Source organism: Manis pentadactyla, chromosome 6 (genome assembly GCF_030020395.1).
Source record: "Manis pentadactyla isolate mManPen7 chromosome 6, mManPen7.hap1, whole genome shotgun sequence".
NCBI lineage: Eukaryota > Metazoa > Chordata > Mammalia > Pholidota > Manidae > Manis > Manis pentadactyla.
Window position 1 is genome coordinate 25,338,798 of NC_080024.1, and position 21,315 is coordinate 25,360,112.

A 21,315-nucleotide genomic window follows, 5' to 3' on the forward strand; every position below is an offset into this window, starting at 1 on the left:
AATAGCAAGTGTTCAGAAAAAGATAGAGAGCCTAAGTAGCTAAAGAACTGGATTATTTTCTTGAGAAATACTGTTGGTGAATTGCTTTAGTGCATATGTATTAAGACTTCATCTAATTTTCAGATTGTTATCAATCCTCAGTATATTTATTATGCTTTCTAATATCTCATTCAGGGGAGAGGATTAAAGGTGGCGACATGAGAGGAGAGCAGAGGCTTCCTCCTAAAACTGGATACAATTAGAAAATATAGTTGGTACAACTAATCCTGAGAGAGCAACAGGAAAGAGGGCGGCGTCAGACTGCCCACACCTGGAGAAAAGAGCAGACCTCACCGAATGGGGTAATGTACCAGAGCTGTGGCTCCGCGGGACCCGAGCCCTTCCTCAACCCCAGCTCACCGGCGGGAGGAAGACAAACAGAGCAGGAAGGGAGTGGAAGGCTTGGGACTGCTGAGTACCTAGCCCTGGAGATCCGCTCTGGGAGCACAAACCTACATTTCATGGTGCTTTCATGAGACTCGCATGACTACCAGGTTGGAAAGTTAATACGGGCAGAGTTCCTGGGGAGACTGGGATTCCGGCCGCTTGTGGAGAGATCCATATCCGGCTGCTTTGGGACAAAATCTTATACCTGTGTGATTGGCCCACTGGCTCAGGCAGTGGAGACAGGTACAGCAGCCAGGAGGTGGGGAACAGCTCTTTCCTACCCCCAGGCACCAGTACTGCTCCCCTGCGACCCCTGACATTGCTTCAGGGGCTGAGCAGCTCCAGAATAGAGCTTCTGTACACTTGAGGGCGCCATATACAAACATGAAACGTCAAAGGTACCTGGTCCAGAGTAAAATTATTAAAACAACTCCCGAGAAAGATTTAAATGATATGGACCACGTGACCCTTCCTGAAAGGGAGTTCAAAATAAAAATCATCAACATCCTAATGGAGGTATGGAAAGACATCCAAGAACTCAGGAATGAATTCAGGTTGGAGATTCAGTCATTGAAGAGCATGATGGAGGGTATTAAAAACAGGTTGGATATGGTGGAGGAGATAATAAATGAAATAGAAACTAGAGAAGAGGAATACAAAGAAGCTGAGGCACAGAGAGAAAAAAGGATCTCTAAGAATGAAAGAATATTGAGAGAACTGTGTGACCAATGCAAGCGGAACAATATTCGCATTATAGGGATACCAGAAGAAGGAGAGAGAGAGAAAGGGATAGAAAGTGTCTTTGAGGAGGTAGCTGCTGAAAACTTCCCCAAGCTGGGGAAGGAGATAGTCTCTCAGGCCATGGAGATCCACAGATCTCCCAACACAAGGGACCCAAGGAAGACAACACCAAGACACACACTAATCAAAATGGGAAAGATCAAGGATAAGGACAGACTGTTAAAAGCAGCCAGAGACAGAAATAAGATCACATACAAAGGAAAGCCCATCAGGCTAACATCAGACTTCTCAGCAGAAACCTTACAGGCCAGAAGGGAGTGGCATGATGTATATAATGCCATGAAGCAGAAGGGCCTGGAACCAAGATTACTTTATCCGGCAAGATTATCATTTAAATTTGAAAGAGGAATTAAACAATTTCCAGATAAGCAAAAGTTGAGAGAATTTACCTCCCACAAACCATCTCTACAGTCTATTTTGGAGGGACTGCTATAGATGGAAGTGTTCCTAAGGTTGAATAGCTGTCACCAGAGGTAATAAAACTACAGTAAAGAAAGTAGAACAGCTAATTATGAAGCAAATGCAAAGTTAAATTAACTATCCCCAAAGTCAATCAAGGGATAGACAAAAAGTACAGAATTTGATACCTAATATATAAAGAAAGAAGGAGGAAGAAAAAGGAGGAGAAACAGAAAAGAACCTTTAGACTGTGTTTGTAATAGCATACTAAGTGAGTTAAGTTAGACTCTTAGATAGTAAGGAAAGTAACCTGGAACCTTTGGTAACCATGAATCTAAAGCCTGAAATGGCAATAAGTACATACCTATCAATAATCACCCTAAATGTAAATGGACTGAATGCACCAATCAAAAGACATAGAGTCACTGAATGGATAAATAAACAAGATCCATCTGTATGCTGCTTACAAGAGACTCACCTCAAACCCAAAGACATGCACAGACTAAAAGTCAAGGGATGGAAAAAGATATTTCATGCAAACAATAGGGAGAAAAAAGCAGGTGTTGCAGTACTAGTATCAGACAAAATAGACTTCAAAACAAAGAAAGGAACAAGAGATAAAGAAGGACATTACATAATGATAAAGAGCTCTAATATCTCATTCAGTCAACATTTATTAAATACCAGCTTTATACCAGGAATTCTTTTAGGTATTAGGAACTCAATGACGGTTAAGATATAGATTCTGGCAACAAAGAGCTCACACTACACTGAGGAAGGCAGATATGTTTGAAAAGTATGTTACAAGATAGCACAGTAAATGCAATAATGGAAGGCATAACAGATGCCCCATGAATGTAAACCTTTTGAGTCACACATATTGAAAAAGAAAAATAGATGACTGCAGAATGTTTATATGATGTGTATTTATAAATACAGCAAACTTCTACAACTATGGAGACTCCAAAAATCTAGTTAATGATATTAAATACTGATTTTCTAATGAGTCATCTAAAAGTAAAGTATGAGTCATATAAGGGAGATCAATTTCTTTTTTCTTCCCTTTTTTCTTTTGGACTTAGCGCAGGCTGTGTGCTATGCGATGCCATGTCAAGGCTGCCTGTAATTGCAACTCAGGGGGATTCTGAGTTAAGTCGAAAGTAGCCTTGTTCACTCTATTCGTTTAGAGTTGGGCCAAGAAGGAAGCACACAGATTCCTTATCATTTAGAATTCCCTCATAACTCGGGTCTGACTCAACTGGGTCAGTCTTCATATACTGTTTGATTTATCTCTTTGAGCAGACATGTCTTTGTGTACCCTGGAGTGAATTCTAGAAATCAGGTCAGTTTTTATGGCTTGCTAGTTCTATTCTGCCAAACTTGTGGAGTGGTATCATGTGACACGAGTTTGCTAAATCCGCCAGGTCTGAAATACATATATATAATTAGTCTGCGTTTATGAGATGGTGAAAAATTAAGCTGGAAATAATATTTGAGGAGACAAATACCCACAGTGATTAATTTTTTCTACAAAGACAGCTATTCCAATTGCATATCTAAAAGTCTTACTGAAATATAGGCACAGAAGTGGCAACATTATACAGTGGGCTCATAGGTAAAAACACTTTGATGTAAGACCAGACCCATCATGGGCAAGTTAGGCAAACAGGACCTGGCCAAGAGCAAATAAAAGCATGATTTTGAATGTAAAAAACATTCATTTAAAAATGAAACATATTTCTAGAAAAGTTACAAAAATTTTGAGCAGGATATTAATTTTTAAAGTATATTCATTGTACAGTGCTTACTCTTTAAAAAACCCAATGCATTGTTAACATTTTATCCTAACAACTGCATGGATAAAGGGTAGGAACTTTATGCTGCTATTTTAATGCCAGTAGGAGAAGGGGAGAGAAAGTGGCAGACAATGCTGAGAGAAATCTTTGGGCCGGTTAGAGGTGTTACTGATAACAATATTCCTGAAAACGCAGAAAGGGCCAGTGCAGAGAGCTGCTTGCCTTCCTGGGACTCCAGATAAAATGAGGCAAGAGGCACATGGAAGCAGGAAACTTGCTTCATTCAGACAGGTTCTGTCTGCGCTTTTATTTGGCACTCCGTGATTTTTAAACTTTTAATCCTTAAATCCAGGAATTCACCATAATGTTTTTATAGAAATACTGAATAGAAAAATCTGGAGCATCTTCCTGCTTCTGCCACTATTAATCTCTAAAACATTTTCTGAAATTCTTTTCAATTCCACGCTGAGGAACTTGGGTACCAGAAGTAAATTTGGAAATTAAGAAACGGCTTCTCAACAACAGGGAAGCATATGGACCAATTCTACATAATCTTTTTTAAAGGCTGTATTGAAACCTTTTGGTTTTGTTTAAAAACAACAGGCTTTAGTTTTACAACAAAGAAAAGATCACAAAATCTATTTAGCAATGTTTCTCAAAACACTTAGGCATCAGTAATTACAGTGAGAAATGCCTTTCTTATTATTTCCAAAAGCCTATAAAGGAGGTGCTGTACTATTTTAAAAGAGAATGTCAGAATATGGCATCAGACTAGAGGACACGGGTGATGGGACTTCCAGGGCATGGCTCACAGATCTCTGTTTGGCCAAACCAAATAGTCTATCATTTCCACTTAGGGCCTCTTCTCTTGATACTAGATGAGAGTATTCAAAAGTATCTGACAGAAATAGATGGAAAAGCAATCTCTTCACCCAGGAAAGAATGGGGCCAAAAATATTTGCTTTGATTTTTTCAAAGTTTATTTTGGATTAAACTAAGAGCTAAATCAAAAGGAAAAGAAATTCTCCAAATTTAGGTTAGAAAGTTCAAAGTTACACACAAAAAAGGGTGAACTTGAGATTAGACCAAGAAACTCAGTGATACAAAAATGCTCTAGATAACTGCTTTTCTCCAAGCAAACGGCCACAAATAAATGTCATGTACCATCACATGAGATCCATATTTCCAGTGGGGATTTTGGTTTAAAAATTTCTAAGCAGCAAGATTTAATTTCATCTTTCTTTTTTCTCTCTTTATTGTTTTTTAAAAATAAATTCTAATGGAATACTAGAACTAAAACTATATTCCATGTCTAGCCTTTTAATCATAAAAAACAAAGGGAAAAAGACATTTCAGTTCAATGTAAATATTTTCTTGGTAAATTCAGGATAACACAAATTACGGTATATAACTATACCTCATCTGAGGCATCAGAGATGTTAAATGTGAAGGAAACCAAAATTTCTTAGGAAAGAGTAGAAGTCTTTCTGGGAATAATTTAAAAATAAGACAGAACTTAACTTATTCATCTTTAATTAAAAGAAAGTAAGTGAGGTAAGTGCTTTAAGTATGAGCAGTAAAGAAAGAAATACGAGGTTGGGAAATTTTCTCTTCTGACAGTGAGTGAAATTTAAGAATATTTACTGAACTCCTATTATGTCACAGGCATGGTTCTAGATGCTGAAGATATGCAAATACAATCAAGACTCTGTTTTTGGTCTTAAGGAGCTACTGGGAGAAACCAACACATCAACAAAATTTAGGTGACAAAATGATAAATGCTTTAGTCGAGGTATAAAGGGATTCTATGGATGTTCTACAGAAATTAGGAAGTTCAAAGGAGACTTCAGAATGTCAAAACTTGCTTTCAATCTTGAAGGGCATTCATGGTGGACAATGGCCCAATTCTATACCCCAAAACAGCCACACAGAGACATGAGGGCATAAGAGAACTGGAAACATGCTGGAAAGCACCAAGGATGTTTCAGAGTGCCAGAAAGAGGAGCAGCGGGAAATATCGCAAAGAGAGGAAAGTGTTCAGATGAGGAAGCATCTTGTTTTTCAAGCTGTGCAGTATAAATATTATCATTATTAATGGCAGACCACAGAGACACTTTAAGCAAATGAATGGTAAGATGAGCCAGAGAAAGACTTGTAGAAGGTTATAGTCAGAAAACAGGAAAAGTGGATAGATGATCAATAACGCAATGATCAATAAGAGAGCACATATGAGTTTGAATTAAGGTAGTAGTAGTGAGATTGGAGATGGGAAAAGATACAAGATCTTTATTTAGAGACACAGGGAGGTCTCTCCATGTGCTACAGGTCAAATAAAATTCCTATCTTATGAAAGTTACATTTTAATAAAGTATAGAGTAACCAAACACATAATTAAAACACAAAATTTAATATTTAATATGAGTATTACTTTTTCATTTAACATTACATTAATTTAACATTTCTAATATTAATGTATAATATAAAATGAAAAAATTTACAAAGGCAAGAGAAAGGCACTATTTTTGATAGGGTGGTCAGGGAAGTATCTCTAAGGAGGTGAGCTCAGAGGAGAGACTCAAGTAATAGGGAGGGTGCTACCTATTCAAAGAAACAGGTAAGATGTTCCAGGAAGGGGGTGGGTGATGTAGGTATACAGGCGCTGGGCTGGGCATAATGAGCACGGTGTGTTTGAAGCTAACTTGGAGTAAGATACAGGGAGTCCTAGGAGAGCTAAGCAGAGCGAGGTCATGTAGGATCCTGTAGAACTTGGTGAAGAGCCTGGATTTCTTTCTAAGTATTATGGGAAGGGAGGAAATGAGGAGATGGTGGTCAATCAGTATAATCTTCCAGTTGTAAGATCAGTAAGTTTTGGGGATCCAATGTATAGCATAGTGATTACAGTTAATAATACTGTATTGTTTATGAAAGTTGCCAACAGAGTAGATCTTAAGTGTTCTCTCACCACAACAAACAAATGGTAATTATGTGATATTATGGAGGAGTTAGCCAATGCTATGATGGTAATCATTTTGTAATATATAAGTGTATCAAATCAACACACTGTATGACTTCAACACACACAATGTTAAATGTCAATTATATCACAATAAAGCTGGGGGAAAAACGTAGAATGAGAGGTCTGTGCAGGATTTTGAGCAGCATGGTAATAACTGTTTAAGAGACAATCCTCTGCTACATGGGAAATAGAGCAAAACTGGAAACAGAGTCCAGACAGGAGGACCTTACTGTCATCAGTCAGCTGAGAGATGATGGCAGCCTCATCACAGGGGCACTAAGAGGATGAAAGGTCAGTAGATTCTGGATGCCAGAAACAACATTTGCAAGACAGGCTTGTCATGACTTAAACTATTGTGAAAAATAAGAGTTTTCTATGTATTTCCTACGTAGATGTATTTTAAACTCTGTCGTATAGTTACTCAGCTCTGCAATGAGAAAACTATATATAAATTATACATCAGTATGTTACTTCCCTACACAGCTTCTTCAAAGAATTTCCCTGTCCTCATGTTCCATTCAATAACACTTTTACCGTGTATATTTAAATGATCCATAGATATATGTCTGTATAGGAATATTATACGTGAGTGTACATGCGTATTATATTATATTGCTGTATTTTCAATTCCTCTTGCTTTTAAAACAAGTTTTCTTTAGCATTCTCAGGTTCGGAAAACAAGACCCACTCCAACTGGATGTTTTGGCATAATATATGACAAAAAGGAATACACAAGCCAAAAACAAAAGGCTTACACACTGCTTCCCCGTACAAAGAACTTTCTAGGACCACAGCAGTCTGTCTTGGATAAAGGACTTTTTGATTGTTTTGGCTCTTTGCTCTTTATTCAAGATTGATTACTACCGGATCTTTCCTAGAGCTCTGTTCACAATGGTTTCAAATGACTCAAGCTTTGGCACCCCCTCACTAAAGTATTTGCTTTAATGAATTCTAAATTTCTCTTACAGAGTCTACAAATATCTCAGAATCAAACTGCCTTCTGTAGTAATTCCTGAGCATGGTACAACCAGAGTCCTTGACATTCATTTAAAAAAAGTGCAGGGGGTGGGCGAAAAAAGGAAAAGAGTTAAAAAAATTAGTTGCAAGAAATTAGCAGGTTTAAGTAAATCATACTTCTCAGGAAGAAAGATCTGACAGAGACACTGTGAAGGACTCAGCCTTCAGATTCAGCTGTGTTGGGTTTTTGCTCATCACTTTATTCTTCTCACACAGGCTGAAGCATCACACTGCCTTTGCCTATGTACTTGTAGCAAAAGCTACTTTTATTAGGGTTTCTTAATTTTAAAATGTTCTCTGATGCCATGAAAGCTTGACTCAACTGCAGCCTGCTTGCAAAGGGAAAAGGAGTTTTAACCTCCAAAACTACTAAGCATCCAAATTGATGCGATGCAGTATTTTCACAAAAAGCAAGCATTCCTTAGTCATAGGGAACTGAAATTCCATGACAGAATTATTCAGCAGGTAAGTTGATTTTGTAGATCAGTATTTAGCTGATCGAATGGCTTTTATACAGTGCTGTGACACAATATCTCATTCAGAAAAAATAATCAGATGCACTGCTAACCTTCCATATAAGTATCAATATTTATGACTGTCCAAATAGGATTGATGGAACAAATACATCAAAAGTCTTTAAAATTTTTTCAAAAGTACCAATTGTGTGCTTTTTCCTCAATGTTTTTTCTTGTTATTTTTCTTTAAAAGGCCACATCCATATTCAGTTCAAGATGTTTTGACCATTTAACTCACGTCTGTCTTATAACAAATTTTAGAAATTCATAGAAGTACAAATATTTATTTTGTTTCCCAATGAAGCTTTCTAGATCTAGTAACTAATCAACTGATTCATTCAGTAAGACGTTATTGAAGAAAACCAATAGTAGTACTAGGAACTAAGCTTTTTTTTCAGCCATTATAGGTTTGGACATAAGACCCAGTTCTATAAGGAGGGTTTTAAAAATATTTTGTGTACTTCTGTAAGAATTAACTTTGATAAACCGATGTACATAATATATTTGCTGTTTTAATATAATATTGAAATAAATTATGATTCAGTTTTATCTCTATGGTATGACTGTCATCAATTGTTGCCAGGGTTTGAGCTATTCAATTGAGTTGTTCAAATACATTAATTCTATGGATTTTTCCCTTGGTGTAACAGAGACTAGTAGCAATTTACCAAAATCTCTTTCTTCTTTTTCTGGAGCACACAGCAGGAGACTTACTTCCTAACATCCTTTGCAGGTAGGTGTGGTCAAGTGACTCAGCTTTCACTTGTGGGATACGAGCACATGTGGTATGTCTACGCCTGGGGTTGCTTCACATTCATCTCCCATGTTCTCCTCCTTGGTTTTTGCCACTTTACTCCTGGAGGGCAACAATGGCCAAGGAAAGCCACAAATGCAAGTATCCTCTGTCGGAAAGTGGCGCCACTAATCTGGATCCCTAGTTGACCAAGAAGAGGACAGACAGCCTCCCAACCCACATGCCTATCCAAGAAAGTTATGGCACATTTCTGGATCCGTTTGTTTTAGCCATTAGCCAATCCTAACTAATATACCTGGTTTGAAGAAAAGAATAATGAGATTAAGGGAAAAAAGGATGAGACTAATAGAGGCAACAGGGTTAAATCAAACAAATTTAACTCTCCCACATTTACTGCCTGCGCAGCAAACCCTGACAGCAGCCAGAATAGCCGGTGGGTGTTGGAGTGGGAGAAGTGAGAGAGCAAACTTGAGAAAAGAGCATTTCCTAGAGCTCTCCTGAAATGATTCCCTTCACACCCCTCTACTTTTCTGGTGTGGCTGGAGCAGAGATGGCCCAGCCTTTGGGTTGGTCCTTTTGTAATACCCGCTTTGTGGCCAAGGTGGAGACAGAATTTGCAATCACTTTCAGAAAACCTGAAGACAGTCTGATGCTTGCTGAGGACAAAGTGGAAGCTCTGTCTTTCTTGAGACAGGAGATAAAAGACTTTATTGGTCCACTTCTGGTCTTCCCTGTCTCTATCCTCCCTCATTGTCTCCATCTTTACTTAGAGAAGCAGGTGGCCCTTGTTTTTGTCAATATTACTCTGTCTATCCTCTATCATATCTTTTCCTGCCTCCTCCAAAGGTTATTTCCTTAAATATCCCCTTGTGGACCCACAGCCTCATGCTCCTTCCCTTACTTTTTGAGTATAAGCTTTTTTTTTCTATCCAAGACACACAAGCAATCACACACACAAAAGAAATGACAATAAAGCCACCACCACCACCATAAACGTATTTTACAAACCTACCTGGAGCTACAACTCATTTATTTTCCACTTCATTAATCCCTTGTTTATTTACCACATTCTCATTCTTTGAATTATTATTTATTGTTGTTAACTATTAACAATAATTTATTAAATATTATTCTGTTTCAAATCTAATAACATAGTTCTGGAGGCACAAACATGGAAAAGACAAAACTTTTGCCTTTGGAGACTTCACAGAGCTAGGGAGAAAGACAGAGACGGAAATAACTGTGCACCAAGATGATTTTTCTGTAGTCTATTCCATGCTTAAAGGGCCATGGAAGCCCTTCCTCTCCCAAGGCACAATTGATCCCATTTTGGAGGCTAGAGAAGAAAGCTTCATAGAAGGAATGACATTTGAATAAAAAAGACATAGGCTTTTGTAAGTCAGACAAGGGGAAAATGGGTATTTAGGCTGGACTTCCAAAGTGACAAAGGCAATAGTAACATGAGAAAAACATGGTATACAAAGAGGAATTAATTTGAAGAAGCAGTAAGTTGTCTGTCGTGCTTAGAAGGAAAGAAAAGCAATTGAGTAGGAGGGAGGAATTGTAGATCGTCTAGAAATAGCTGCTTGGAGCCCTGTTTTGAAGGGTCTTCAATGACTTTGGACTTTAATATCATAGGAAAATTTTAAGTAGGAAAAATAAATGATCTGATGTAAAAAAAAAAAAATCATATGGTGCCAGCACGCAGGAGAGCTCGGTTTTAAAAGAGTTAGGAAATGGAAGATTCATCAAAGGCCACTGAAAGGATCAGGTACATGCACTGGAGGCCTAGGCTGAGGGAGTGAGAGTGCACAGCCCTCAGATTATGAGGTGGCTCAGTCACCACATAATAATTTCCCTTCTCTGCATAAGCACAAAGTAGGTTTCCATTGGTCTTGACCCCTTCGCCAAATTAACTGAGATGAGATTATTGCAACTGGTCTACAGAATTTTCTGAAGTCAAACTTCCAACGAGATTTGACTTTTAAGACCTTCCATAATAAGCTGCCCTCTTTAAATGATGTATCCTCATGGACAGTACAAGAACTATATGCATAATAACCACCTTCTAATTCTAAGCATTAGAAAAAGTGCTCCTCAGCAATACAGTTTTGTTTTTTCCTTTCTCCTTTTGACCAAACTGCTAAAAGGGAAGGCTGAATAACAGCACCCTCCTGACAAGAACTAGAGCCTTTTACAGCAGGTGGCACCCACCTCTGCCTACAGAATTGCAGCCCAAACAATCTGCTTGGAATTGCTGATAAATCAGCAGAATGTGCTTATGACTCAGCCTGTTAAGTAGGAGGACTGTTATTGTTATTTTAACTCCTGCCAGAGTCTGTGGGCAATTCTCCATCTTTCTGTCTCTAGTTAACCACAAGACATCCCTCTTCAAAACCTCACCCCTGGAATAGGTTCTTGCTCAGTAAGAGTCAGAACAGTTTGGGGTCTGGTGTGACTGCCAGCTGATAGTATAGATTAGGAGAGGCTTTCATAAAGGGAACATCTGATATCCTAATTTACCCAAAAAATCTATTTTTAGAGCGTTTTCAAAATTTTTCACATTGTGTGCCATGGACTGAAGCTGAATCCTGATGAGACAGCACTCAGCACAAGTCAAGGTACTTATTATTTTCAGAGAGAATGGGGAAAATGCCAGGTTTTCTCTTTTCTTTAACTGTCGGGGCATTGTGGTCCTACTGTTTGTTTCTTTCTTGCCAAGTGTTTTCAACAATGTAAAAACTCAAGTGCTACTCCCAAGGAATATTGTAAAAATAAAACAACAACAAAAATGTCAGCCTATTTTACAGAAAATGGTCTTAAAGGATAGATTTCATCCATCTATGAATGATGAAAAGACATCAATCTATTCTGAGGACAAAGCAAAATTTAAGCAATGTCAGGCTGTGACAAATCTTAATTATTTGGATAAAAGATGGCATGGAATAATAAATATTTTTTGCTCTTAAAATTCCTTTCTCATTTCCACCCGGCTAATTTTTCCTTAATTTGCTTTGTCTGTTGGTTCTATATATTAAGATTCAACTACATATCCTCAGTGTAAAGTTCTGTCGTAATGCTTTAAAAATCATGTGTCAAAAACATGCATGAAAGCGCCTCAGCATTCCAGAAGTGATGGATTCTACTAAGACAAACTGAAAGATTCCTTAAAACTACAACCATCACTGACGTGCACTAAAGATATTGTATACATTCCACAGTAACTTTTGCATGCCTGTACAGTCCTTCAACAAGTGAGGACCACCAAGATAGGGACACTTGTACAGACACAGCTCAGAAGGCCGCACGTGAGAGGAGAGGATGTTGAGATGATAGGGAGGCAGAAAATGCCTGTTTACATAGCACCTTGCTGGCCACAGCAGCAGTGTGGGCTATATTTTGACTATTATGGGCAGCCATTGGTGGACTTGGAATAAAATACTCCTATCAATTGATTTTAGAGGAATGAAAGATCACACTATGTGAACAATAGACTACAGAAGAGCAAGATTGAACAAATGAGGCTACTGCAGAGGTCAAGGTGAGAGAGAGTGGATTCCAATGAAAAAGGTAGAGATCATGAGAAATGATCAGATTCTGAACAAGCATGAGCTTGGTACTCTTATTATCTGTTATGAGGCTTAAGGAGGTTAAGCAATGTGCCTCTAAAAGGTGGTGGGGCTGGAACTAAATCATCAGGGTGTTTACCACACTGTAATGTTTACATGGGGCTTTTGTGTTCAGAGATGCTGATCCTATATGAAGTTAATACTATTAAACTTCAGAGGCATACATCAACCTTTGTATTTAGAATTAATGTATTAGGTTTGAAAAATTCAGTTCTAAATTTTACAGAATAATTAGTAATATTCGCAAATGATTCCAAAGATTTGGTCATTTACAAAACATTTGCACTCCCCTTATCCCATTCAATTAAATTTAATCGGCATGGCTGGGTGACTACAAAGGTAATTTCCTGGTAAACAATGTTAAGATAGCAGAGCAAAATAGAGATCTCTAATTAAATAGTCGCCTTTATGGTGTCATTGAAGGGACCTTTCTTTGGAAAAATTCCTTAAGTTTCTCTCATGATTTTTGAAGGGAATATGAGCAATTACCATGAGCCAACAAGAGTGTCTTTATTAAGTATCTTTTAAATTTCAAAGGGAGTATTTACATTGTATTTGGGAATAGTCAGAATTTCACCTGTGGGTAAATAAAACAGATTTCCATTATTGTGTTATGGCAAAGTAGCAGAAGCATAAGTCCCATTAGCTACCAAGATCCTTAGTGCCCATAGCAAATGCCTTCCTAATAGAAAAAAATGAACATAAACAGAATTGGCATGATGTCACATATTAAGAACTTCAAATTTCTTTCACACAAATCCCAAAGATACTTTGAAAGCCATACTTAAATTGTTTTAGTATTAAATCTTCAAGTTTCTGAAAGTTATTTAGAAGTAATAATTAATAATAGTAAGCACCAGATGATTGAAACATTAAAATGAGTCAACTTTATGACAGAATGAGTCAACCAGAGCTTCATATATCTATATGCATGAATCTCTAAATATAACGGTGGGTGAAAGCAGGCTGCAGGAGAATATCTATAGTATGATACCACTTGGGTAAACTTTTCAAGTACAATAATTATATGACATAATATTTTATACACATTAAATAATGAGAACTATTAGAACATGCCATTAAACCATTAGAACGTGCAAAAGAAGGTTATATCATCATCAGGATTGTGACGCCTTTTAGGAAGAATGGAAAGGGAGCAGAGTGAGCTTTTGCTTTTTCTGTGATGGTTTCTTTCTTTGGAAAAGATGAATATTTGAAGAAAACTGAATGTTAGCAGTTGTTTCATCCATGAGGCTGATATTTAAGTATTTATTACAATGTTTTCTATATTTTGCTTTGAAAATTCCGTAAATGTTTTTGATAGAAGCAAAATAATAAAGAAATAGTAAAAGCAGTGAAACTTATATTGCTGTGGCCAATTTAAGACTCGATATTCAGTACTTCTAATAAGAAGAAATTAAATGAAAATGTAGTCTTCATTTCCTAGATGAAGCAATCATTCATTTGTGTCCCTTTTGTCACATTATTCTGCTTTTATCAAGGAATTTAGGGTTTAAAGGAAGATGTAAAATAAAGTCAAATATTCTTTCTGCTTGTAAACTAACCTAAAGTATATACACTCCTTTATTTACTTATATACCTTCGTATGTCTTTACTTACATACATTCCTTTATTATTTCTCAATGCAACAACTGTAAAATAACAAGTACAAACATCAAATACATGTTTACTTGCTATGGCTTTTCAGTAAATGAATTTTTTTGTTCTATAACTTAAGAGAGAACTAACTCAGAACACAGGAGAGCCTAATGGCTGGGCATTTCCACCACAGCATGAAACTGCTCTCCCATAACGGCGAGGGCTGGAGGGCCTTCCAGTGCCTGCTACTCCCAGATCCGTGTATACAGCTTTGTAGGCAAACTCCTAAATCTCCCTGCCTCCTTTCTCTCTGCCTCATGCCCCTGATTGTAAAATGGGGGTGATCCCTGTATCTACTCACAGAGCTGCTCTAAGGAACTAATGGGTTAGTTTATGTACAGTAAGTCATGTAGGATCATGCCTGGCACATAGTAAGTGTTCAGAAACTACTGCTGGTATTGTTAGCCATAGCAGGGGAGACAGGATGAGTCTGATCCTCATTTTGGAGAATGAATTCTTCATTCTTTCACTGTTAAAACACTCAAAACATCATGCAGTGTTATTTTAATAATCTTAAATCTATTACCTGTGGCATTCATGTGTATTTCTCCCTTATCAAAATGAACTGATATTTATTTATAAAGATTTTTTAAAAATCTCCTTAACAAAGAGTTATTTTTCAGAATTGTGAGTAGCTCTTCTAATGTAGAGAGGACAGGGTCTTACCTATTCAAGGAAGTAGTAAAGGAAGTCCGTTATGCTGTGTTCTCAAAGGGTTGATAACGAGTTCTGGCTTCTTTCTGTTAAAAAAAAGGAATTTAGGAAATTAGTAATTAATAATATCTAATCCATATACATTAATTATGTCATGTATATCCATACCAATTTCAATTCATGGCTTTCTCTTTTTATACTGGGTAGCTATGAGACTATGAGATGAACTTCATGGTAGATCTCTATAGTCATACGTGAGCATTTACAATCAGCTAGACACTCTTTCAGGTGTTTGGAATAAAGTAAAAATGTCAACTCTTGTATGCTTTTTCTACTTCCTAGCTTCAGTCCAGTGAAGCTTCATAAGTATTATCCAAGGAAAAACAAAACTTTAAATTGTGTAAATTGTTTTCAGCTAATAAATAGCTAGCAATTATATTCTCTCCCAAGAGAATACACTCATACTATTAAATCATTAATTATATCCAGTAAGCTTTAGAAGACTGGGCCTCTAGCCCAGTTTGTATTGATTCCCTCCAGCACAGGATGCAGAGGAATTTAACTAATTAAATTTTCTCTGTATATCACTAAAATTATCTTAACATTCAGAATCGTAAAGTCATTCTGGATTAGTAGTTCTGCTTAGAAATTCCACTAGAACAACACAGAGTACTTCTTACTGCAGTGCTACCTAGAAATAAACACGAGAAGGCACTAGGCTTTTCTTGTAGCTTCCAAGCCATTAAGGTATAGTCATCCTCAATAATAAGTGGTAAATGCAAGGGGCAGAGCTGAGGCCCATTTTGAAGTCCTGCTCTCTTACAACAGGTGTCTAAATCTATGCATCTCTATGTGTTTTTGCCAAAGCCTGTGTGGTTTCACACCCGGTACAGTGGATCCCATCATATGAAGGAAGATACTACTCTACAAGTAAGGAACCCTAAGACTCAAACGGTGATAGCTATTACCTATACTTCGTGACCCAGTAGGGAATGTAAACTTGGGAAGGAAGAAGCAGGTGGCTCATTTCTTCTCTATGACCCTTCAGAGAACTGTGTATATGGGTAAGAGCAGACAAGAGTTTATTCAAAAGTCACAAACATTATCTGGGCCAGGTTCTGTATTATGTGCTTTGATGTGTATTAGTTCACCTAATCTGTGAGAATTCACACAGAATGTGCAGCACCAAAAGTCTATTAATGAACATTACAGTTAAGGAAGCTTAACATTAAAAAAATAAAGAAAATTCTGAAGGCAAGAAGAAACAGTTGCATGTTCCATTCCCTCAAATAATTTGACAGTTATTTTAGGGAAAAAAAAATTTGACCAACCAGACTTCTGAATACAGATATTTTTCCCCCTTTAGTCCAGTTCAGTAGTTCTCAAATTTGGAATATATAAAACATTATTATACAGAGGTCTATATACAATAATTTAAGACTATTTAAAGAATTGTTAAAGGTAGTTTTGATTAAAAGTGTATTAAAACTTGTAGGTTGATCTTAAAAAAAATTTGATATGGCAGATCAGCTCTGGACCTTGTTCAGATAGAAAGAGTCCTTTGGTACTTAATCAACGAATGCTGAATAAAATATCACAAAAAAATATCAGGAAAATGTTTCCTCTTTAAATTCCTTGATGTTGCATAGTTTTTATACTTATCTTTATGATTTTCAAGTACACATGCACACATGTGTACAAGTGTGCAAGTACACATTATATACATGTGCATGTATTTTTTACCCTAGTAAAAATAAGGACAGAAATGGAATTCTATGGACCAGGGGACAGAAAACTATGGTCCATGGGCCACATCCATCATGCTGCCGCCTGTTCTCCTAAATACAGTGTTATTGGCACACAGCCACATCTATTCATTTCCTTGTTGTCTATGGACGGCTGCTTTCATGCTACAAGGCCTGTGTTTAAGGAGCTGTGACTGAGACTGTATGGCCCTTTGTATATTGATATATGACCCTCCAAATTTACTATCTGTCTCTTTAAATATCTGCTTACACCTTACATGTTATCAAAGAACATGTTCATCATTTAAGTAATACTACAGACAATATTTAAAAAATAATATCCTGTCTTTTATGGTCTTTCTAAAAATTAACTCAGTAGTTATATATGAAAGTGAAATTCCATCCCTAAACACTTAAAAGCTAATTTCATTCCAACAGAATTGGGAAATTATTGGCCAAAGGAAGAGATGATTATTAGAAAATTGAAAATGTACTCAGTCATAAAAATAGTGCCCCATTTACCCATCATCTTGACTTCTATGTTGTTTTGTTAGTCATAAAATTAAAATGACTATTTCTTTTTTTCTAGACTTTATTTTATGAGCAGGAGATAAATGCCATCTGGGATTTATTTTTGAAAAGCAACTTATAGCTTATTCCATAAGGCATATAAAATTGAATAGTCATTTTAAATTAACACAGTGCAGTTAGAGGTGATAATGTTCATTCCATAGCAAAAGGATTAAATTACTTTTAACAGTTTTCGTTTAGGATATTATTTGCACAGTTTTAGTATTTTATACATTATACACAGTACCTGTAAGATCCCTAAAATAATATTAGCAAGCATTTATACAGCATTTACTTTGTATCAGACAATGCTCCAAGCATTTCATATATACAAATTCATTTATTATTCATTGTCACCCTCTAAGACAGTAAGTATTCTTATTCCCACTTTACAGATGGGAAAACTTAGGGCAAGAGACTTTATAAGTGGTCTTAAAAGCATCACATGGCTAGAAAATGGCCAAGCTTTTCCACCATATACTAACTCTATAGGCACTGAGAGTTGGTTATATGTCTTCAACTCTAGCTAAAGATAATTTAAAGCATAAAGGCTTTGTGGGTCCTCTGAAAAGTGGTATTTTACAGATGGCAACTTTCAATTACTAGAAATATTCACTAAGCACATATATTCAGCATATTCAGCTTCCTGTACAAATTGAAATTTATTCAGCTTCAGTTCTGCCTCTGTTCTAAGCAATCTTTACTCCATTCTTCCCATCCAGCTGGCTTATGCCACTTCCCAGAAACTCTTAGAGCTGGGTCTGAACATTGTGGGGAATCATGACTGACAACATGTGACAAAGTCAACTGGTTAAACATTACATTTAAGGGCTGGCCTACACATGATAGAGAATGCATGTGGTATCATAAAGCAAATTAAGTAAATCATTGAGCAAGGAACCCAAGATGAACACTTGTTTAGGTATACTAGCCTTCCTTAGCTGATTGCTCAGATAGGATGTGCATGCAGTGCATTTAGTTAGGCTGCATATAAAATTTGTCTGGCTGTTGGCATACTTATGTGACACCTATAGCCCTGAAGTGAGAATGATAACTTCATGCAGACTTCGGAACCCTGTGACAAAAATATTTCCAAGCTGTACTCTTCTCAACTGACATAACAACTCATGTTTCCACTAAGCAAGAAAGTCAAGATAAAATCTTCCCTGGATTGTTAGGCTAGGATATAGTTTTCATTCACCTTCGAGGCATATTCTAGCATAAGCATCATTTGGTTATTTTTCATGTTTGATAGACTGTCAAATAAGGAAAACACTTGATGCTTCAAGTTGCTGGAATCCTAAATAGCATTCCTAAAGCTAAACTGATCTCATTGGCTATCATTGGTCTACTCAGTTAGTTCTCAAATAAACAATAATTACCTCTTCTATCAATTTTCTCTATGTGATTTTGAGCAGTTCATGTAATTCAGTCCAGGATAACAAGATTTCAACTACTGAGGACTGAATTACCAATATTGTTGGGAAAATACGCACTATCCAAGCAGTCTTTATGTAGGAGAGCAGCTGCTAACATAAAATCATTTAGTCTAACATGCTACTAATCTGTTTGTATTCCCTGTTAGGTCTAGAAGCAGTCCACTCATTATCAGGGCTTATTTGTGAGTAGCAGAAAGTCACAGTGAACCAAAGTCACTAATACTTGAACAGATCAGAGAACAATCTTTCTTTCTTGGGGCTTTTGCCGAAGTTCCTTTTAGTGTAACATTATATTTCTTATGAAGGAAATATACTTCAAAATATGCATCAAGGAATTAAGAACAGCTAACAAAAACCCCAGTCAAAACATGGTCTTCAGTTGACCAGAGATTCCAGGTAAGGTAGACAGTAAGAATTTTTTCCTTTCATCCTCAAACCTGAAACTCCAGACTATTGCTGCAGTCTAGCTGACAAGGGTATGCTGACTTAGAAATTATCTAGTCTTGTCGAGAGCATCTTATAATTCAAGGCAGTAAAAGTAGGATATGAATAGGTGAATAGATTGGGTTACTCAGAAAAGTCAGGCTTATGTCTTAGAGTCTTTACACCATAAAGGTCTATACCCTATTCATACAAATCTTGATGTGAGAAGGGTACATGTCCAGGCCACTGCTCTCCCATGCAGTGATCCAGCAATCTGAGGATATTCTGTGTGTGAAGCAACTCATGGCCTCCAAGCACACTGCAGCAGAGAGGAAGACATGGAAGGGCTGCACACCAGCTCTTAAATGCTTTACTACAGAAGTGACACACATCATTTCCTCCTATGGCCCCTGGACGGAACCACATGGCTCTGCCTAATGCAAGGGGTTGAGAATCACGGTAGATAAATGGAGATTTGGTAACTATCTCCATCCCAAAAGTAAAAGGAGCATAACAAGATGTCCAATAGCTGCTCCAGGAACATTACTAAATTCCTTCCTCGAAAAGGGTTCAAAGAAATAATGCCCAGTGATATCAGCTAAAAACTGATTTTTGCTTAATTAACACAGGCTGACTCTGACTAAGTACATAAAAATAGAAATAAGTATTTCATTTTATAAATAAAATATGAATTGGTACTGCAATATAGAGACCCCTGGACAAGAGTGGGGCACATGTGTCAGTATTTTCACTTATTTATATACTGCACTGCTGTTTGCTGCTCAGATTCAGAACATATCTGTAGAAATAACATTTCTTTGCTTGACAGAAAGCCATCTGTTCATTTGTTTCTAATTCTCACACAAACACTAACCATTTTTAAAATGGTAGAGCAAGTGAGTGCGGACCTGCAGCTGGGGTGTAAGAAGGAATGGGGGAGGGGCACAAAGGCAACCACGAAACTCATCCTGCTGTGACGCTTTCACCTGCATGCCGAAAACTCTTCTGCTAAAAAGGCAAAAACTCAGTTTCTAGACTTGGTCTCAGGGACTTCTATACTGTGATTATCAACTGTCTATCATCACAAACCCTCACATCTTCTTAGACTAGTTCTCTAGTTCTCTTGTAGACCCATGAATTGTCCCTTTACTCCAGTTTTGTATATTTCTTCTCTCCTCCTGCAAAATCCTCTTTTTCTTTTTTCCTGTTCCTCTCTCCCAGCCTTCCCTTCCAGCACCCTTCCTTTACTCCTCTAGATCTGCCAACTCCTCCTGGAACTGGGGTACTCTTCTCTGTGATGTCTCCTCAGCCACCTCCAGAAACATCTGTCCGCTGGTGTATAGCCTTTCTTTTTATCACTTATTTGACATTCATATGAATTACCTTGTGCTGTTAATTAAGGCTTAGGGAAACTGAAACAAATACACATCCCCATCCTTTTTTCTGTTATTTCAATTCTCTAATCCATTGGTTTCTATCAAATATATGGCTTCTTCTCTCCATAGTATTTTGAATTCAATATGAATACAAATGGACAAAAAATATTAAGCCATATGTGAGTATATAATGCACTTCAAATAGGGCTGCCAGGTTATGAAATTATCTCAAGAGGTATCAGCAATTTCCACTCCTACCACTATGTCCTTACACTATCAGCAGCATTGTATATTAATGTCTGGACCACCTCACCCCACCCCAACTAATCTGCAAGTTCTAGAAGGGCAGGGGTCATTTTCTTTTGTATTTAACTACCATGCTGTCTGGAGCCAATACTTGCTTAATAACTACCCATTCAAATGGATATGAATGAAAAATAGAGGTAATTATGGCAAAAAATGCAAAACTGCGATGTTTTAATTCTGTGTATATGAACTTCTCTCTGCCAAGCAATGGAATCTCCTTATTTACCAGGCCTACTGTTTCCCTGACTTGAAAGTGGGTGATTGGTAAAGGCTGAATGAATAAATAAATACAAGATTAATTAACAGCTATTTTATCCTAACCATTCAGATTAGAATTTTATTAATTAGACCTCTGAAATAAAAATAACAAACTTTGCATATGGAGGCTATTTGGATCCCTGGCCTATCACCTACTACCTACAGAATATTGGGCAGATCTTTTAACTTTTTGGATCCTTAGTTTTATCATCCATAAAGTGGAGATTATTAATGAGATTTCCCTTTTAGAGTTGCTGCAAGAATTAAATAAAACCACCTGTGGAAATGTGCTTTGACAACTGTAGAATTGATGATGTGTCAATATCAGTCTTCAAATAGTATTTCTTTATCAGCACTACTGTATACCCTTGTGAAGATTATGTGTAAATACAGCAGAGTTCAAGTCAATAGATAATTTTTTAGCTTCAGCTCTTCTCTTTGGTTTTGTTTAGTAGCCAAATGTCTTTTAAAAGTTCTTAGGACATACAGTGTCTTTGAGAAGGATTCTGCCAGAAAAAGCAAGCATCTCATT

At 37.0% G+C, this 21,315-nt stretch overlaps 1 protein-coding gene across 22 annotated transcripts in view; it reads right to left on the reverse strand.

Annotated features, from left to right (window-relative positions):
• The window catches only part of MAP2 (microtubule associated protein 2), a 283,777-nt gene that overhangs the window by 85,407 nt on the left and 177,055 nt on the right, over positions 1–21,315 (reverse strand). For all 22 annotated transcript variants that reach the window (XM_057503615.1, XM_057503613.1, XM_057503612.1 and 19 more), the window contains one exon: positions 14,679–14,752. The gene's annotated coding sequence lies outside the window, so the exon portion shown is untranslated. The remainder of the gene's footprint in view (positions 1–14,678; positions 14,753–21,315) is intronic.